This window comes from Camelus ferus, chromosome 12 (genome assembly GCF_009834535.1).
Source record: "Camelus ferus isolate YT-003-E chromosome 12, BCGSAC_Cfer_1.0, whole genome shotgun sequence".
Classification (NCBI taxonomy): Eukaryota; Metazoa; Chordata; class Mammalia; order Artiodactyla; family Camelidae; genus Camelus; species Camelus ferus.
Genome location: NC_045707.1, coordinates 43,986,467 through 44,006,796, shown reverse-complemented (window position 1 = coordinate 44,006,796; position 20,330 = coordinate 43,986,467). Strand labels below are relative to the sequence as shown.

Sequence of the window (20,330 nt, the reverse complement as noted above, 5' to 3'; positions counted from 1 at the left end):
CATTTGAACGCAAAATACTTTGCTTTATATTAGCAACTATTAACCTCCCAAGAACCAGAATTCCAGAAAATACACTTTGGGAAATGCTGACCTGGATGGATGATTCCTTTTCTGGAATGTTCTGCCTCCATCCTTAGTTTTATCTCACAATCTCAGAAGAAAACCTCCTTCCTCTCCAGCAGTGCTTTTCTCGCCTCCTCTGTAGTTCCTTTGCTCTTTGCTTTTCTCTAGGAAGCCTTGAGCATGGCGTTTCCATGAATGGCATTCTACAGAATCATCTCATTCCAAAAGCTGAAATAAAATGAAGCAGAATGAAATGCAATATATGCACACGAGCACACACACACACACTCACATGTATATATTATTGTTGTTATTATTGGCCCAATTTCTTTCTACTGTTCTAATCTTTGATACCCCTATGGCAGTTTCATGGGCAAGGGTCCATCACATGCAGTTTTTGAGCAGAGATAACTCAGTGAGGGTGTGGAAATGTTCCCCAGCGATGTGGAGGCGGCTGAAAATTGAGCCCCATATGAACATACAGCCTCACGGCAAGGTGGTGTGGCAGCACCCGTCCAGTCTGCCCGTTTGCATTCACCCAGAAAGGGGCACTTGGTTCATAAAAAGCTGGTTCAATAAGCCCATGGCTTCTTTCCTGCTGCTGTGATCATGAGCCCCTACTATAATTATAATGAAGTGATTCCATAAACAGTACTACCGTGTATTAAACATACGTGAGAGCGTCAGATAGACACCATGATAACAACAGAATGTTAACAAGCACAAATGTTTTTGTGTTTGACAAAGCATAACAAAACTTCTGTAAGCCACGCCTTTCCTTTCAAAGGATGCCAGCAAGTCTGGAACATAAGCTTCACACCAGATAAACAACCAAACAAGGAAGAAAATAACTGGGAAAAAGAAACCCTACAAAATCTGAATCTGAATTCCAATTTTCAGAGAACATATTAAGCTTCTTATCCTAAGCCCAGTGTCAGAACAACAATATTATTTACATGCAAAAAATTGAAATTTAGTGTAAGAGGGAAGTACACTTGATGGGAAAATAAGTTCTAGTTCAGATATTTGGGGGACAGGGAGAGACAGGACCAAAACTCAGGTCAGTATAAAATGGCAGGCATCTATTCGAGGGCAAGGGTCCCACGGCTGTCATGATAGTGGGCCTCCCTAGGGATCAAGATATATGAAGATGAAGAGTGAAATGTCATTGTGGCAGCAAATGTATAGAAAACAAAGATATGTACATCTGTGGTAAACTACAGAACTGATGGGAAATCAAATGAGCAGGACTTGAGGAGCCGGTTTTGGAGAATACATTTTGAGTCAGAGTGCTGGGAAGTGGGAAAAACAGACTGGACATTAGGAGACCAGAGTTGTGAACTTTCTGGGACAGGCTAACTTCTGTGACAAACACCCCTCTAAATATGATTGGATTTGCGTAATAAAAGTTTATTGCTCACACTTATCACAGATCGATGTGGCCGGCAGTGGGTTCTGCATCACCAAGGCATTCAGGGACCTGAGGTGTTTCCCTTTATTGGCTCCACCACTCCCAGGGCTTCATAGTCTTCCAGTCCATGTCTGAGCAGGAGAGGAAGAGAGAAGGAGAGAGTAGGAAGCATGAGAAAATGTATGGGCCTGGAACCAGGAAGTTGCATGGATCACTTCCACTCACATTTCACTCTGGCCAGAAATGGATCCCACTTAATTGCAAGGGAGGCTGGGAAATGTAGTCTTCCTCTGTGTAAAGGAGGAGGGTGAAAAGGGTTTATCTCTGCTGCATAAACCTACAAGTGAAACTTAATTTTGTCCTACTTTCCTCATCAGTGGTCAGTTCTCAAGTCAGACAGAACTGGGTTCAGAACCAGGTTCCCCTACTTATTAGCTATACGGCCACCAGAGAAGCTACAGAAACTTTTGGAGTCACATTCTTCTTTGCCCTTCAATTGGATAATAATAACATACCCATCAAGAGTGCCTGTGAGGATTAAGACATAGGAATTACAGAAATAATTTAGCATAATTTCTGGCATAGAATAAGTACTCAATAATTATACTGTAAGATTTATTTCAGGTCTAAAGTCTAAAGATCTCATTTTTCTTATAATTGTTATTGGCAAGTCAGTCCCAAGCCACTGTCATCAGAGAAGGGAAAGGTTCCAGGGTTAGCAAACATTTGACATCTGTGTCTCCACTCTCCTCTCCCATAAACATCAGCAGCCTTGGCTAATCAACAGCCACATTTTCCCCCTTTAAATCTGACAAGTCCTCAGAGTCCTTATAACTTCGGCATTAGAGCCAGCATGCGCAGTGCAACCTATCTGCCACCATGAGTCTATATTTTATCCTGATAAGAAGTGAGATCAAAAGATCCGGGACTGGTTGCACCATCCAGGTAACAGGTTTGGATGCAAGAAAGATCTTGATTTCAAAATCGAATTTAGCATTACTCAGAGAAGAATGTAAGGTCACACATCCAGTTGTATGAAGTCTGGCTGGGATGCATGGAGAGCCTTAAAAGAGGAAAGAGAATAAGTATAACTGAGGCTGACAAAGAGTTTTAGTGACCAATTGAATCCTCAAATCAGAAGCTAAGTTAAATACAATCAGGGCTGATGAAAACCCATCAGATCTGAGTAGCAAGAGGTTTCCAAGTAGATCTCTGAATGCTATTTGTGGGCTGTGACTAGCTCAGGAATCTGGGTGGGAGAGCTGCTGTGATTGCAGAAAGGCAGGTCGAGTTCTGTTCTCCAGGAACGTAGCCCAAAATACAAGTGAAGAAATTGGTTCATGCTTAGGCGGAGGCTGATGATCGAGGAAGGATTTTTAATAATAGGAATCACAAAAATATGCTTAAGATTCAATGGAAAGAATCCCAGAAACCAAAGATCTATTTCAAAATAGAAGTGGGAAGAGATGGAAAAATCCCAAGGGAAAACTCTCAGGGGCAGAGCCGAGTGACAAGAAGACAGAGGAAATTAGTAAGAGGCCAGGCACAGTCCTCACAAACCAGAGGCTCCGAGTGGCAGGAGGAAAAGATGGCAAACTTTCTGCAAGTTAGTGATGGTGCAGAGACCTGGATTTAGGGCAAATGGATCTAAACTGAACGTTTCAAAGTGAGGAACATAAATTCCATTTTGGATTCAGACAGGGCTACAGCGGAGGGCTCTGTGAATCATGGGGAGAGACTGCACATTTCGAGTGGCTTTGCCAGGCCATGTTTTCCTCTCGAGTCCCTCCTTTAACCCTAGCATCTTCTTTCCTCTTTGACAATTCCTCATGAACTGCCACCCTTCTTCCACGCCACTCACATGGGGGAGAGGAACACAGTGGAATGAACCCAGGCAGCAGTGAGACAGCCCAGGGTTTGAATCCTAACACTAGTACTTAATGCTTCCAATCACCACTTCTTCACTTGTCAGGTGAGAATAATCATACATCTTTTTAAAGGCTATTATGAGAACAAGATGAGAAAAGTCACATAAAACATCTAGCACTGTGCCTCATATTGATAGATTCTCAATAATGACTAGCGAGGCATGTTTCTTACTAAAAAGCAGAAGAATTCCATTCTATGGTTCTTCTACAGATTGGGGTCCTAAAATTTTATTTGATTGCTTTGCACAGCATTAAAAAAATATAGTGGACAACTTTTGTTTCTGGTCATGAGAGACTAACAGGGTCCAAACTCACCCTCCCACCATAAATAACTAGAAAACTGGATGAAATATATAAACAGCTGCTTTCAGACATTGGACCATAGGCAGCACAGGACTGTTATCCTTGGTAAATAAAACAACAGAGGTGAGCCCCTATGACGGCCCTGGCTTTTTTCCTAGAGGCAATTTCCGGATCAATGTGCAGAGAGGAGGAACCCAAAAAGCCCGGTCGTCTCTGAGTTGAGGCAACAGAGACTGCACAGTGGGAAGCCTGAGGGAGCTAAAGTTTTCAGGGGAGAGTAAGAAAGAAGATGAAGTTGTAGGTGAAAGAGCTTCTGAAATCCACACGGGGGTCACTTTGAGTCTTCGGCTGAATACCAGTCATAAGGAAGGTGAAACTTCATCAAATCAAGTGAAGAACAGCTTTCAAGGAAAGAATAGCTCTGGGGACTTAATAAGCTAAAAGTTCTAGAGCTCACACAGGGCTAGAACTCCTTATGTTTCCAGAAGCCAGAGGAGAGAAACCACATTGAATACATGCGGCATTCAGTAGAGACTTCAGAATACCCACAACTTACTAGTGGGACTAAAGCAGCCCTACACTTACTATAAATAAAGCTTAAAATCAAGTCTCAAAAAGATGAAAGTGATCCACAAGTAACTTAACAGCCCTGAACACTTTTTAAAGGAAAAGCCAAAAAAAAAAAAAAAAAAAAAAGCAGCACTCAACATTGTAAAATTGATAATGCCCATCATTCAATTAAAAATTGCTGTTAGACATGTGAGGAAGCAGGAAAATGAGTCCAATAAACAGGAAAAATCAATCAATATAAACAGATGCAGTCATGACAGAGATGATAGAACTGTCAGGCAAGGATGTTAAACATGCTCAATGTGCTCAAAAAGTTGAAGAAAAATCTAATGTAAAAAGGAAAGAAGTAAAAGATATATAAGAAAAGAACCAAATAAGATTTGAAATGAAAAATAAAATATATGAGGGGGAGGGTAGAGCTCAGAGGTAGAGTGCATGTCTAGCATGCGTGAGGTCCTGGGTTCAATTCCCAGTACCTCTACTAAATAAATAAACCTAATTACCTCCCTCCATTAAAAATTTTTTTTCAATAAAATAAAATATATGAAATAAAATTTTCACTGGACAGGATTTACAGCAATTAGATACCACAAAAAATTCTACAAACTTCAAAACGTAATAATAGAAACCATTCCCAAATTAAACACATAGAGTCAAAAAGACTTACAAACAAAACCCAAGAGGAACCTCAAGGAAAATATCAAGCAGTCTAACATACATATCACTGGAGTCTAAGAAAAAGGGTTTCTGGGCTGAACAGAAAATATACTTAAAAAATAAGGGCCGGAAAATTTCAAGATTTGATAAAAATTATAAATCTACAGATCCGAGAAGGAAACAGAATGCAAGAAAAACAAAAAAAAAAAACCACAATTCATTACAAATGAATTGTTGAAAAACAGAGAAAAAGAAAAAATCTTAAAAGCGATTGAAGGAAAAAAAGGTATAGAAGAATACATAGGCATAGAAGAATAAAAGGTGTAGGTATAGACGAATAAAAATAATCACCTCAGACTTCACAGAAATAATGTAAACTAGAGGCAGTGGGATGATGGATTCAAAGCACTGAAAGAAAAATAACAGTGTAATTCTAGATTTCACATTCAGTGAAAATATTGCCCAAAACTAAAGTGAAAATAAAAGCTTTTTTAGACACACCAAAGCTAGCAGAATTTACTACTAGCAGACTTAACTATAAGAAATATTAAAGGAGATTCTTCAGGCAAAGAGAACAAAATATCAGAGGAAACTCTGAATTTACAAAAAGGAATGAAGAGTACAGGAAGAGGTGAATATATTGGAAAAGATAAAAAAAAATTGTCCCTTTTAAAATTCTTTAGGGGCACTTGTTTAAAGTAATAAATAACAATATATCAGGAGTTTATAACGTGTAGGAATAAAACGCACAGCAACAATAGCACAAATTATGGAAGGGGAAAAACAGAAGGCACTTACATTATGCATGAAGTGGTAGAATATTATTTAACACAGACTGTGCTTAGTTAAAGATGTAGATTGTAAACCCTAGAGAAACCACTAAAAATAAAATACAGCTAGTGAATAAACATCTTGGAGATAAAATATAGTCATAAAAGTGCTCAATAATTCCAAAAGAAAGCAGGAAAGGCAGAGAAATAAACAGACGCAAGAAGGACAAATAGAAACCAAATAGCAAGATAACAGATGTAAGCTAAATATATTGATAATTACATTAAACGTTTGGTCTTTTCAGACTGGGTAAGAAAGTTTTGATGGCCTGTATGTGTGTATCCCCCCAAATTCAATATGTTGAAATCCTAATGCCCAATGTGACGGGTATAGGTGGGTGGGGCCTTGGGGAGCTGACTGGCTCATGAGGGTGGAGCCTTTACGAGAGGTGCTCTGTAAGAGCTCCCAGAGAGCAGCCCCTTCCACCCTGTGAGGACGCAGCGAGACGTCTCCTGGAAGAGGGCCCTCACCTCACCGTGGCGGCACCGTGGTCTCGAACTTCCCAACCTCCAAAACTGAGAAATAAATTCCCTTTGTCTATAAGCCATCTAGTCTGTGGTATTTTGTAACAGAGCCTGAACAGACTAAGACAAAAGCAAACCCCAAATAGATGCTGTCTACGAGAAACTGACTTTAAAGATAAAGATACAGATAGTTTGAAAGTGAAAGAAGGGAAAGCTATACAACACAAACACTAACCAAGGATAGAGTGGCTAAATTAACATTAGAGAAAGTGGGACAAGAAACGTAACCAATGACTGAGACATAACCTAATAATAAAGCACCAGTTCATCAGGAAGACATAACACATTTAAGTGTGTATGCACTGAACAACTGAGTTTTAAAATACATGAAACAAAAACTGATAGAAAAAAAGGGAGAAATAAACAAACTCACAATTATAGTTTCAAATTTCAAAACCCCTTTCACAACTGACAAAATAGACAAAAATATCAGGAAGAACATAAAAGACCTGAACAACGCTATCAATCAACTTAACCAAATCTATAATTTTAGAACACTCTATCCAAAAGAGCAGAATATATATTCTTTCAAAATGCACACGTATATTTACTAAGATATTCTATTCTGGGACATAAAAAATTCAGTGAATTTCCAAAGATTGAAATCTTAGAAAGTGTATGTTATGACCATGCAGAATTAAATTAGATATCAAAAATGTATCTTTGAAGTCTTCAAATATTTGGAAATGAAATGATATTCTTCTAAATAACCTATTGGTTAAGGAAGAAACATTGAAAATATTTTGAACTTGAGAAAAATGAAAACAAAACATCAAATTTTGTGGCTGCAACTGAAACAACGATTAAAGGGAAATGTATGTTTTAAAATGTTTACATTTAAAAAGAATAAAATTCTAAAATAAATTACCGAAACTTCCATTTTAAGAAGGAAAATGAAGAAAAATAAGCAAAATAAGTGGAAGGAAGGCATCAATAAAGATAAGATGAAAATCAATAAAGTAGAAAATGGATACATTGTAGAGACAAACCAATAATATCAAAAGTTGGTTCTTTGAAAAGGTCAATAAAATTAATAACTCTCTGTTCAGGCTGATACTTAATGAGGAGTAGGGAGGAATGAGGAATGAGATGGTGAGGAGGATACTGGATGAAAAAAAGGAATGATTAAACTGTTTGTGTTGGTAAAATATTCGTCTTGATTTTATTGGTGGTTACAACTATTTCTCTAAACTTACTGAACTGTATACTTAAAACTGTTGTATTTTATCTTGCGTTAATGTCGTCACAATAAAGTAGGTTTAAAAATGAGTTGAATTTGTCCCTCTTTCTCCACTTAGGACCAGTTCCTACGATGCCACATTGCCTCATGCCAAGCCCATTTCGTTCTATTAGAGGGCCAGGACTCAGCTGAGGGAAGTAAAGAAAGCAGAAGGCAGAATTCAAGGAGGCACTCACTCTCAGCGTCATGCACAAGCCTGTCCTTTTATGTTACCTGCCTGGCTCTGCAGCCTGGCTTCCACTCTAACTACTTACTCTCTTTAAGCTCACCAAAAACAACAGACTTCCTGTGCTTCTACTTGCCACTCATCCATACAACAATTTTGAGCAACACTGGCAATCTTCATCATCTTGAAGTCTGTTATCATTATTAGCTCCCAATTATCGGTATGCTTTGGTTTTCCACATATTCCTCATTAGTCTGTCCATCCACTGCTGTGGTGGCAATTATCCCGCTCTTCACAGGGCTTCTAGATCTTCCTTTGAGCTCTGCTTTCTATCCTGAGCTCCAGATCTAAATTGTCTCCAGCTGCTTATGGTGACGCAGGAAGTCCCATGTTTACACTTCACCAGATACATCCCAAATCATCAATGTTGCTCCACGTTGCCTTCTGATCTCCCTCCTCAGATGTTCTCCTGGTCACACTACCCACCTCCACCACCGGATCCAGTCAATTCCATCTCTAATGTACATTCCTAGTTTCCATTCTTGCTGCTGCCATCCATCTCCCTAAAACTTCCAAATCGGTATCTTTTACAAGTGTCACCTAAATGGGCTCCCAGCTGCTGCATGCCCCCCAGTCTCTCCACTGGTATCATCTTCCTAAGGGTAGATTCAATAGTTTATTCTCCTTTCAAAATTCTTAAACGACTCTCCTTCACGTACTAAACAAAATCCAGATCCCTGGTTTATGTTCAAGGTTCTTCATTATTTTGCTTAAATCCCCCTTTTTTGGTCGTATCTCCCACTAATCCTCTGCTCAAATTATTGAAGGGAAAATCGCACTTTCCTCTACTACACGTCTGACCTTTGTTGATGATGATCGTGTTAGTTTGCTTGGGCTGCCACAGCAGAGCGCCACAGACCAAGTGACTTAAAAAACTGACATTTAATTCCTCACAAGGCTGGAAGTCTGAAATCAAGGTGTCAGCCGGGTTGTTCTCCTCTAAGACCTTTCTCCTTGATTTGCATCTCGTCATCTTTTCCCCCTGTCTTCGGGTCTTCCCTTTGTGTGCGCCTGGGTTCTAACTTTCTTTTCTTGTAAGGACGTTAGTCATATTGGAATAGAGCCCACTCATATGACCTTATTTTAATTTAATTACATCTTTAAAGACCCTGCCTCCAAATACAGTCACATTCTGAGGTACTGGGGGTTAGGGCTTCAATTTAGGAATTTTGAGGGAAACACAACAATTTAGCTCATAACAATGGCCATTTGCTTAGTACGCTTTTGTTCGACATTACAACCCATCCAATCTTTACCCAGCCTCAAAGACCAGATCAGACATTACCTCTGTCTTGATGTTTTTCCACATGGGCAAACCAGATAGGCCCACTTACTATTCTGAGCCCCGGTAACATTTGGTTTGTACATCTGTCAGTACATGAATCACAGTCACTATGCATTAGAGCTGCCAGTGAGCTTCTCTTCTCACTTCTTCTATAATGTAAGTTCTCTGAAGCCAGAGAAAGTTTTATTTTTACTGTTGTCACTCCCTTGACCACTAGCACTGTTCTGGCACAAGTAAACATTTGAATTGATTGAATATGGTCAGCCTTCAGGATGGGACTTCCGGAGCCCAGACGGGGTTTCCTTTGCCTCCTATCTCCTCACGTCCTGATGTACTTCATGAGTTCACTTATGGCACTGATTCTAGCTGAAGTACCTCTTGATAAGTGTAGTGATATTTTAGGTTTTTAGAGTAGATGTTAGTTGTGGGAAAGCATGAAGAATGTTGAGAGTTGGGGCAGGGAAGCAGGTGAAAAAGGAGTATAAATATGCACTGAGGATTTAAGGCATACAGAATAGGACTTCTAGAAACTTTCTGTTCATTAAATTCTCATGACAATGCTATGGAGATAGGCTGGAGTTTTTCACGTTTTACAAATGGGAAGCCTGAGGCTCAGCAAAGTTAGGTGACATGTAGTTAGTAGTTATTGGTGGTTAGTAGCACAACCAGAATTCTAATATAGGCCCAGTGAGTTTCCGGCATTTGACCTCAACCTCTTTCTACCATGTCACACTCAATTAGAAAATGAATATATGTATGACTGAAACATTACACTGTACACCAGAAATTGATACAACATTGCAAATTGACTATACTTCAATTTAAAAAAAAAAGGAAAGGAAAAAAACCCCAAAATTTGGGTAGTTCTGATAGTAACGTAGTATATGGTACTTCTTAGGTGGGAGACACTGTTCCAAGTGCCTTAGATACAGCAATTCATTTCATTTAAAAAACTCAGCAAGGTGGGTCCTATATTATCACCATTTTACATGAGGAAACTGAGGCACAAAGATGTTAAATAACTTGCCCACGATTAAAGTAATAAGTAGAAGGCCCAGAATTTGACCTAAGCTGCTAATTCTGGAGTCACCGCCTTAAATGACTCTGCAATACTGCCTCTTTTGTTCTCAAGTTGCCAACCCGCCATGGACCCCAGCGGCCGCCTGGGTTAGCGTTCCCACTTGGAATTTCTGATCGCCAGCTGTCTGACTATCAGCCACTCGGAGGGCAGCCAGACACAGACACGCAAGTCAGTCAAACCTTTCCCAGTTTCTTTCTTTCTCAAACTTTTCATAGTTCAGTAACGACTGAAATAATAGGTACCAGACGTTCACTTTTCACCCTTTGGGAAAAGTGTTTCCCTGTCCACATGCCAGCACACATACCTTCTCAGCCCAAGCTGGGATGAGAATTGAGTTTTTTTGTTTCTGTTTTTTTAAGGAAAAGTGAGTTTCACACATCTAGTTGATCTCTACTGGTTGCTTTTTGGTTTTTATTTTGTTTTTACTTTTTTCAAAAGAGGAATGTATAAATTGGTAAATTGCCCAAAAGCATATCAATTATTTACACACATATTTGTATGTGAGGACACTGTATTTGTGCAGACACTTTCCCCAGCTGCTGCTAAAAGGCAAGAAGACATTTCACCAAATGTTTCACCTGTGGCTACTTGCTTCTATTTGTTACCTTTGAGGAAGAAAATTGAATTTTGCCAAGAAGCAATGTGAAATGTGTTCTGAGCTCCACATCTCTCCTTTCTGGGTCCCTTTATTGGGGGAGGACTTTTTCAGACTCTTTTACTCACTTTGGCCCTATGGAGATGAAATAATTTATCCGATTGGTAAATGTGGCAAATGGCTGGATCAAATTCTGTTCCTTTTTTATTTTGCCTTGAACTTCCTTCATGGCTTAGAGAGGGAACTAACTCAAATTTGTGTGACTGATTCATCCCAAAAGACACTTTGCCCACAGGACTTCAAACTGACTTTGCTTTTTTTTTTCTTTGCTTTTTTTTTTCTTTCCTTTTTTTTTTTAAATTGAAGTTTAGTCAGTTTACAATGTTGTGTCAATTTCTGGTGTACAGTATAATCTTTCAGTTATACATATACATACATATATTTGTTTTCATATTCTTTTTCATTACAGGCCACTACAAGATACTGAATATAGTTCCCTGTGCTATACAGTAGGACCTTGTTGTGTATCTATTTTATATATAGTAGTTAGTATCTGCAAATCTCGAACTCCCAATTTATCCCTTCCTACTCCCCTGGTAACCATCAGTTTGTTTTCTACGTCTGTGAGTCCGTTTCTGTTTTGTAAATAAGTTCACTTGTGTCTCAAACTGACTTTGGATTCAATAGTTACATTAAGAAGTAGAAACCTTCTGGGGAAGAAGATGTTCCAGGCCTAAGCAATTCCATGACCAGAATCAGCGGCAGTGGACACGGCTGTGTGAAACTAAAGTGCTCACGAGACTTCACGGAGGCCAGCACACTGGAGAGTTCACACAGTACCTGGAGCTGCCACCATCCAAATTTCAAAACATTGCTAGAATCCCAAGAGACCTTCTGTGAGAATGAAGCCAATATGGTAAATGCATGGTAAATGCAGAGTGCCAGAATTAAGCTCTTGTGGGAACATCCCTGCCAACTGTTTTTTAGTTCATAGATTGTGACTTCAGGACAACTGGCATCTATTCTTGACATCCTGGTGAGGCTAAAACTTCTCATAATTGATTAAGTCCCTGGTACTGTCTTTGCCAGTACTCACTGAGGTTATGCAGATGGACTGTTATATGCTGGGATTTCTTTTCAACTTTTGAACAGAACAATTTAAAAAAATAAAAGCGATAGAGAATGAAAATACTGATAAAGACTAAGCTGGAGTGAGTAACCAGTTCCAGAAGCCAAGCAGACTTATGACTAAGGAATTTCAGAGTTAGGCAGACCTACCTGCTGGGTCTCACCCATGCTGGGCCCAGCAGGCATCTTCTGTTCCCTCTACTGCAGGGCAGCACAGAAGCTAAGGCAGAAGAATGTTCCTTGTGAGCAGCTCCCCTCAAAGGAAGCACGGTGAGCATGCTCAGTTACTGCTCTTGTCCAGTGGAGAGATGGGGAAGCCAGATAAAATGGCCCCTCCTCGTGGAAACCAAGAGTGGGAAAATGGCGTTTCTATCTAGCAATGTCCAAAATTGTTCAATTTTCCTATTTCCCATTTTGGATCAATCTGTAAAGCATTTGACTGTGACTTATGCCCAGAAGATCAGTTCTTATACTAGTTTTTGTACTTTTGCAACTGCTGTGGTTGTAGGGTACAGCAATTTAGAATAGCATTCACCCTTTTTGAGTTTGCACCAGGACTGTAATAAGATAAGGTCTTGCTTTTCCATGGCCGGCTTCAAACAATACCTATGTCATTTTCTATTGTTAATATTTCAGTGTCGGCCATTCCAGATTGTCATGTCAGAAAAGGTGAAAAATACTTCCTTCTGTTCATTAGTTGGACAACCACAATTTTAAAAATAGCCTTCAAATCCAGGGATAAGCTCAAGGGAGCAAGCACATCACTTTTGCTTTATGTCACCTGGGACTAAATCATCTTGCTCTCCTTCTTACTCATCTGTATCTCCCAAGAGGGGGTTAAAAAAAATATATATATATATATATCCCTCCTTCACTAATCATACATTATTCTCCTTCTCAACCCCACAAAGGACCTTCTAAACAAGTAGATTTATTCTATTTTTACATCTGTTTACAATGCTTTTATTAGTGAGTAGATAAGATAAAATAAGCTGTAACTTTTTAAAAAAGCAATTGATATGGTGGCCTTAAACTCAGTGGAGTGTGTCTGCAGAGCTGTAAAACAATGACTCCTGTTCCTTTCCATTGGAGTGATGGGTTAGTGACAGATGTGACCATTAGTTGCTGCCCCATCTGGACACCTCAACCATCGCACATGACACCTGCCATAGTATTTGCTAAGCTGATTTGCCAACATCGAAAAGGTTACCAATTTGATTGCTTAAATTTTATTCCTAAATCGGTTCTTTTCAGGTATGCCATATCACTGGGACTGGGGGAGGATTAATGCTTGAAAGTTTGAATTTCAGAAAGCACGTCAATTTTTCTTGAGTTTTGGAAGAATTTGAAAGGTTTTCTTTTTTAAAAAACTTTTTTTTGACAAGGTATTAACTCTCAGTAAATGTTTATCTTTAATTTTAACCTGAAACTAAGTTTGAGAAATTCCAGTCCATATGGATTTTTTTTCACAAAACTCATCAAGAGGGCTTGCAGAAGACCACCTCCGATGAAAAATGATGAAATGGCTACTTCCACTCCAAGAAGATACAGAGTGTTTTATTTATTATGACCCCATTTACTGAAAAATCTCCAATTTAAATATCAGAAATTTCTAAACTTTCCAAACCAAGAAAAGAAAGAAAGAAAGAAAAAGGAAGGAAGGAAGGAAGGAAAAAAGAAGGAAGGAAGGAAGGAAGGGGAAGAAAGAAAGGAAGGAAGGAAGGAAAGATGGAAGGAAGGAAAACAGTGTTGCAGAAACTGCACCGACTTTCTGAACAGCATCCAGGACAAGCTATCAGAATATCAGAGCAGGCTCAGGGAAGGTCACTGAGCCAGAATTCTTGGTAAACACCTAGAGGAGATCTCTCAATAAAGGCTCACTCAGGACACCGCCATCCACCAGCTCAGTGCTTTCCTCTCTGTCTCCCCCTTTCTGTCCTGAACCTGAACTTCTGCCCTGCTTCACCCTGGAAGAAAATGAGCCCTGCATTGAGAACAAATACAAATCATGCCTTCCAGCCCCCACCTGCCCCTCTGCTGCTCTCTATCTTTTTTTTTTTTTTTTCCCAGTTACACCTTAACACCTTCCAATGTTCCTTCAAGCCACACCTGGAGGGTAGATGGGAGAGAAAGAAGTCAGTGTTCAGTGAGACCTTGGGCTTAATCAGCTTCGCCAGGCTGCCTTGCCTTTCCTCCAGGTGTCTCTCCTGATGCCCAACTCTTGGTCTTGTGCCCCCTCCATGAGCTTCCAGGATACCCTGCACTGTCCCCACCACTTCATATCATAATTGCTCATTACATATTTACATCCATCCCCAGACTGTAAGTTCCCCAGGGCAGAGATCACATTTGCCTTGTTTAGTTCATGCCCAGTACCTGCACCTAGTAGGGACTCAGTAAATACTAGCTCTTACTGTGATCATCACAGCAGAAGCAGGTTAAGTGGGTCATTTGGGGTGAGCCTGAAAACCTAGCAACTCTTCTATTAGAAAAATTCAACCAACAGACTAACACAGGCAGTCTTCCCACATCAGGGTGGCCTGCGTGGAAGGTACAATAGCTGAGCCCAAAGTCAGTGTTCTCAGCCTTTGTGTACAGTGGCATCACCTCAGAGTCACTGATGCTTGGAGCCTACCTGCAGAGATTCTTCTTTAATTGTTTGGGGGTGCAGTCTGACATGAGACTCTACCATCTCCCAGGTATATGAGTTCCCTGGGCTGCTGTAATAAATTACCGCAAATTGGGTGGCTGAGAGCGACATAAATTTATTCTCTCAGAGTTCTGGAGGCCAGAAATCGGAAATTAAATTATTGGAGGTACTGGGGAGAATCCTTCCTCGCCTATTCCAGCTCCTCGTGTCTGTCAACATTCCTTGGCATCTTGAGTTGTCCGCATCACTCCAATCTCTGCTATCTTTACATCAACTTCTTGTCTGTGTGCCTGTTTTCCTCTATATGTCTCTTATAAGGACACTGCCATTTAATTTAGGGCCCCCTTGATAATCCAACAGTCTCTCAAGACATCAACTTAATTACATCTTCAAAGATCTTTTTTTCCCAAATAAGGCCATGTTCACAAGTTCCAGGAATTCAAACGTGGACCTATCTTTTGGGGAGCCAATGTTCAACCCCAAACACCAGGTAATTCTGATTTACAGCCACTAAGTAACACACACAAGTTTGTAGGTGGGCTCTCACATCTGTGCCCGGGCTTGGGTGGGGATGGACCACGTCTTTTGCCAAGTTAGAAGGATCATTTTGGAGCATTCCTTACCCTGATGGAAGAGGAACAGAGGGTTAAGGATGGATGGTGAGGAAATGCCAGGCAAGTGAGACAGTGAGGGTGAAAAGCATGGATCTGATAACCAGTCTCCTTCTGTTCTGTATTCTTCACCACTTTCTCCTTCAGATTTATCTTTCCCTCTTTAGAAGGATCTGTGCTATTTAGACTTTTTTTTTTCTTTCTTTCTTCCCTTTCCCCTTTCTTGGCTGAAGAATTCTGTCTTAGACTGAATATCCACAATCTTATTCTCATATCTCATATTGTTTCAAAGGCAACCATGCCCTTTGTTTGGGTCAGACTTATAGACAAAAACTGTGGACAGGTTTTTGGTATGTTTCTTTGGGTAACTGAGACATTTGTAATTAATATCAAGGAAAGTCTGCTCTTCCTTCAGACGTGAGTATAGAAAGTCAGATGTGCCCCTATATTTCAGTGAAACCAGAGCTGTCTCACACTGAGTCTGAATTCTTTAAAAACGAAAAAATGGAAAAGGAGTGAAATGTGTACTTCTCATGAAATTAGGGCTCCTTCCTGCTTCTCTGTTTGCTGTTTGATTTTCCAAAGTCATGTTACTTCAGCTCTTACCAGAAATAAATTTGGCTATCTAACAGTGATTATACTCTGGAAGGAGGTCACAAGATCAGGGATAGAATGCTGGGTTATCTTTGGATTTTTCCTCTTTACCGTCTTTTGGGAACCAGACATCATTAGAAGTTCTAATAATTTTGGTACAAACAGTACTTTCATGGCAGGCTTCTTGTAACCTTCTTGAAGGGAAATGTCTAGCCCTTATTTATAATAACATAAGAATGTGATTCTGAAAGAGGCAGCAAGGTTGTGGATTTTGCTTTGACTGAAAAAAAAAAACCAAAAAAACGGACACTGCATTTTTGTTAAAATGGAGGGATGGAAGGCTGTTGGATGCTGTTGAGATGAGAAGGAGCAGGAAGAGCTTGCTCATGAATGCATTCTGCTGTCTGGAATGTGGGCTAACACTCCCTGACTGCTGGCACCAACTTGCTTCTACCATTTTTTTAAGGGGGAAAAAAAGGAAGAAGAAAATACCCATTCTGCCTGGTTTCACTTTATTGTCTCATTCTTATTCTAATCCGCAAATAAAAAGGGTATAGTCCTTTCTGCTGATTCAAGACTTTTTTTGCAATTTGGAGAAAAATCCTATTTTTTTTTCTTCCAATTTTCATGAAAGGATGAGCAATCCTGGCCGACTAATTTAGGTAACTTTTCAGGTGTTTTTACTGAAAGGAGAATTGCCAAAGAAATGCGAAAAATGCTCGCACTTATCGGAAATGCAAATGTGGCATTTGTTCAGCTTAATGTGAATAGCCTTGCCCAGGCAACAACAGAAGAGACAATTAGAATGCAGTCGTGGTTCCAAAAATTTACCCTTTCTTCCAGCTAATATGACATTCTTTCAAAAAGAAAAGACAGAGAAAGAAAGAAAAAGAGGAAATATACGTGGTTTTGCTTCAGTTACCAACACACACACAAAATGCCAATTTGGTCTGGGTTTTATTTTAATGAAAAAAAAAATCTGTTATTGTGCAAGTATTGTCAGAACAAAGTAGCTGTAAAGGCATTTTATGTCCATACTGCCTTCATTATGACTGGGTCGTAAGAGCAATGGAACTCAGGTCAACCCATGTGAGGAGTGACGGTGGGTGTTATTCGCCACTGAGGACTGGGGCAGAAGAGCCATGTTTATTGCCCATCATTTTTCAGTGATTTTATGCCATCATTTGGGAGATGAATAAAATAACTGTAGCAGGCAGGCATGTAAATAAATTAAGCATTAAGAACCAGCGAGTTGTAATCATCTTTCTTTGAGAATGTACTAAATAGTTGCAATCAGGAAAATGGACGAGAAATTGCATTAATTTGAAGTTCCAGTTACAGAGCACACCAGCAAAGGCAGGACTCCGGGTGCGAGAGGATGTCTGAAGGAGAGAAGAATGCAGTTGTCTTCTGGGTGTGTTTTAGACTACAAAGCCACACCGGGCAAATAAGGCATGGGTCACTTCACCTTCCTAAGTGAAAGTATCTATTATTGATGAACAAACCGCAATGAATGAACTCTTTAGCAATATATTACCATTTCCCTCATTTAAGCATTCAAGTCTTCCAGGCCTGAGAACCATGGCAAATATAAAACCAATTGTCCCCTTGTATCATAATGCCTCTTTCCACAATGACCACTTCAATTATTCAGAGGATCCTTTTAAACATTAAGATTGATTGGGAATAAGAGGGGAGAGTTTGATGAAGAGATGTGGATTTTTTTTTTCCTTTTTCTTTTAGAAGGAAAATGGGAGCTGCGAACAAGGAAGCATTTTCTTCACTTTTACTGAGTTAATGGTTGGACCTCAATGGTGCAGATTTTCCAGCATCTTCTCCAAAGTAAAAACTGGTGCCCTCCCAACTTTTCCTGATTCTTAGCCAAAGAGAGGTGCATTTGGCCTCTGTGGATATTTGCTTTAGTCGGAAGATAGCTTTAGCCTAACATCTAGATTTGTGATGCATGTGAGCCAGTGCATTTGGGGAAAATCTCAATGCAGAGGAAAAAGTATAGATTTCAGTCATCACCAGATGCTGTTCAATTCCTAGTTGTGCCACTCACAAACTGTTTGTCTTTAGGTTCAGTTTCTTTGCCTGTCTGAGCCTTTTTTTTCTTATAGATAAAATGGACATATTATGCTCATATCATATTAACCTCCTGCTACAAAATCTAGTGAAGTGTTTGCACAATTGATGGATGCTGAAGCTGTTAGTCTTATAGTTCTGGAGACTGTCAATCAAAATTATTCCTAGTACAGTACTGTTGGTGGATAGCTAATGCTTATTGAGCCCCTACTGAGTGCCAGGTACTCGTTTAGATGCCTTCATGTACATCATCTCATTTATGTCTAACAACAGTCAAGGTATTTTGCATAATCCCCATTTTGCACTGGGACAAAATGAAACTCAGGGAGTGGGTGAACTGCTCAGAGACTATTTAACTACTAGAAACTAGGGTTAGAATTTGGATTTGAACCTTCTAATTCCAGGTTAGGGCCTCTCTCTCTCCAATGTTCCCTCAACCACATGTGCCAGCAAAGTTAGGAGGTCTGAAATCAAGATTCAAAAAATAAAGCCTTTATCTATGGCTACATTACTATGATTGACTTGATCATTTTTCATATTAGCCAGAGTTTTTTTGTCATAAATAAGAGAAATCCAAATTGTCTGGGATTATGAAAAAAGAATTTATTGACTCAAATAATGGCAAAGTTCAGGAGAAGCTGGTTTTAGGCACCGGTAGATTCAGGGATCCAAGATCAATGGCTCTTGGCTGTGCCCCATCCCTCTGGACTGCTGGCTTTGTCTCAGCCGACACCCTCCTCCTCCAAGGGTGGCAATATGGCTGCTAGCATTTCCTAGCAGATAGCTTCACAGTGGAAATAAAGATCCTCTCTTCCCAACAGAAAGAGGTTCCAAAATGAAGCCTTTTTGGGCAATTTGGGTCACATGGCCATCCCTGAATCAGCCCATCTAACCGGCTTAGCTGGCCCAAACTGGATCATATAAACACACTTCTCGAATTAGGGGTAAACTTCCGTCAGTGGAAACAGCATAAGCAGAGATGAGGGAGAGGTGTCCCAAGGGAAATGTTTGGAATTAATGTGAGCAAACTAAGTTATAGTTGCTGTTCTGGAAAGAAAACTGAGAATCAAGCCTCTCATCTATAAGCTATGTGACATTGAGCCAATGAGAATTCAGGCTCTGGTGACAGACAGACCAGATGAATTCTGGCTCTAGCATTTTTGAGCTGTGTGACTTTGAATAGGATACATCATCTCTCTGTGCCTCAGTTTCCTCATCTATAAAATGGCACAACTCATAGAGTTAGAAATTGCTTGGCATATAGTAAGTGCTCATTTATTGTTAGCCACTGGCTAACATTTAAAAATTATTATGCCTCAATTTGACCAGGACTTTGCCCTTCCTTGATTAACACACAGAATGAAAGTGAGGACACGCACATGACGGCACACTGGGAAAATAAAAGGCACGCTGAAATAGATTCGTGGAGATGGCATTGTTATCGCACTTGCAGGGGTCAGATGCCCTTCCCTCATGGTATCTCCTTCAAGTAAAATTTGTCTGACCAGACCTTGCAGGAATCCTACCACACTTGCCATTTTCTTGCACAGCTTTATTGATGAGCACTGAGTGAAAAAAGGGAACCATTGCTGGTGTTCAGCAAATCATCTCTCTCCTCTGCTCAAACCTCTTTGTGGCTTTGCCTCTTACTCAGAATAAAATGGAAGGTGCTCATCATGGTCTAAGGTCTCATCTGCCCTCTTCACTTCCTTCTCTCTTGTCTCATTGCCTCTCATTTCCCTCTTCTCTCACTGGCTTCATCCACACTGGCCTCCTTGATCTTTCCAAAATGTGAACTTGGTAGGTACAGCCTCAGGGCCTTTGCATATTATTTTAACATTCCTTATCCACTTTCTCACTTAGTTAAGTATCTGGCAAATGTCAACCTCCTCTGTGAAGCCTTTTCTAACCCACGTGAAAAAATACATCCCTCTTGATGATCTCAGACTACCCTACCCCCCCATACTCTTTATAAACACTCATTTTCACTTGCCATTTTATATATTTATTTATTTATTCATTTGTTTATAATCTGTTTCCTCTAACTAGAATAAAAGCTCCTTAAAGGAAGGATTGTTGTTGCTCTTGTTCATGGCTGTATCCCTGGTGTCTAGGAGAATCTGGCCATAGCGCCAGAGATTCAGTAAATATTTCCAGGATGAATAAATAAATTAGGACTGTAAAAGTACCTGGTGCAAAGTTTGGAACATAATCAATATTCAATAAATGTTGGTTTAAAAATATTTTTTCAGTAAATCCCTCAGTGAGATTTAGTTGGTAGTTACTGGGTTATTGGAGATACTATTCAGCAATTCTGTTCCTAGGTATTTATTCAAGTGATTTGAAACATATGTCCATACAAAAACCTACAAGTGAATATCGATAGCAACTTTAGTCATAATTGCCAAAAATTGGAAGCAACTAGAATTTCTTTAAATAAATAAGTGAGTGGATAAACAAACTGTGGCCCATCTATTAAATGGAATATTACTCGGTAATGAAAAGAAATGAGCTCTCAATCCACAAAAAGACATGGATGATTATTAAA

The 20,330-nt window shown here is 39.8% G+C and overlaps 1 long non-coding RNA gene across 1 annotated transcript in view; it reads right to left on the bottom strand.

Moving 5' to 3' along the window:
• The window catches only part of LOC116667712, a 237,469-nt gene that overhangs the window by 63,501 nt on the left and 153,638 nt on the right, over window positions 1-20,330 (bottom strand). Inside the window, exons 12-13 of the long non-coding RNA XR_004324713.1 lie at window positions 1,485-1,605; window positions 92-291 (exon numbers count right to left, since the gene is read on the bottom strand). This is a non-coding gene — a long non-coding RNA (uncharacterized LOC116667712). The remainder of the gene's footprint in view (window positions 1-91; window positions 292-1,484; window positions 1,606-20,330) is intronic.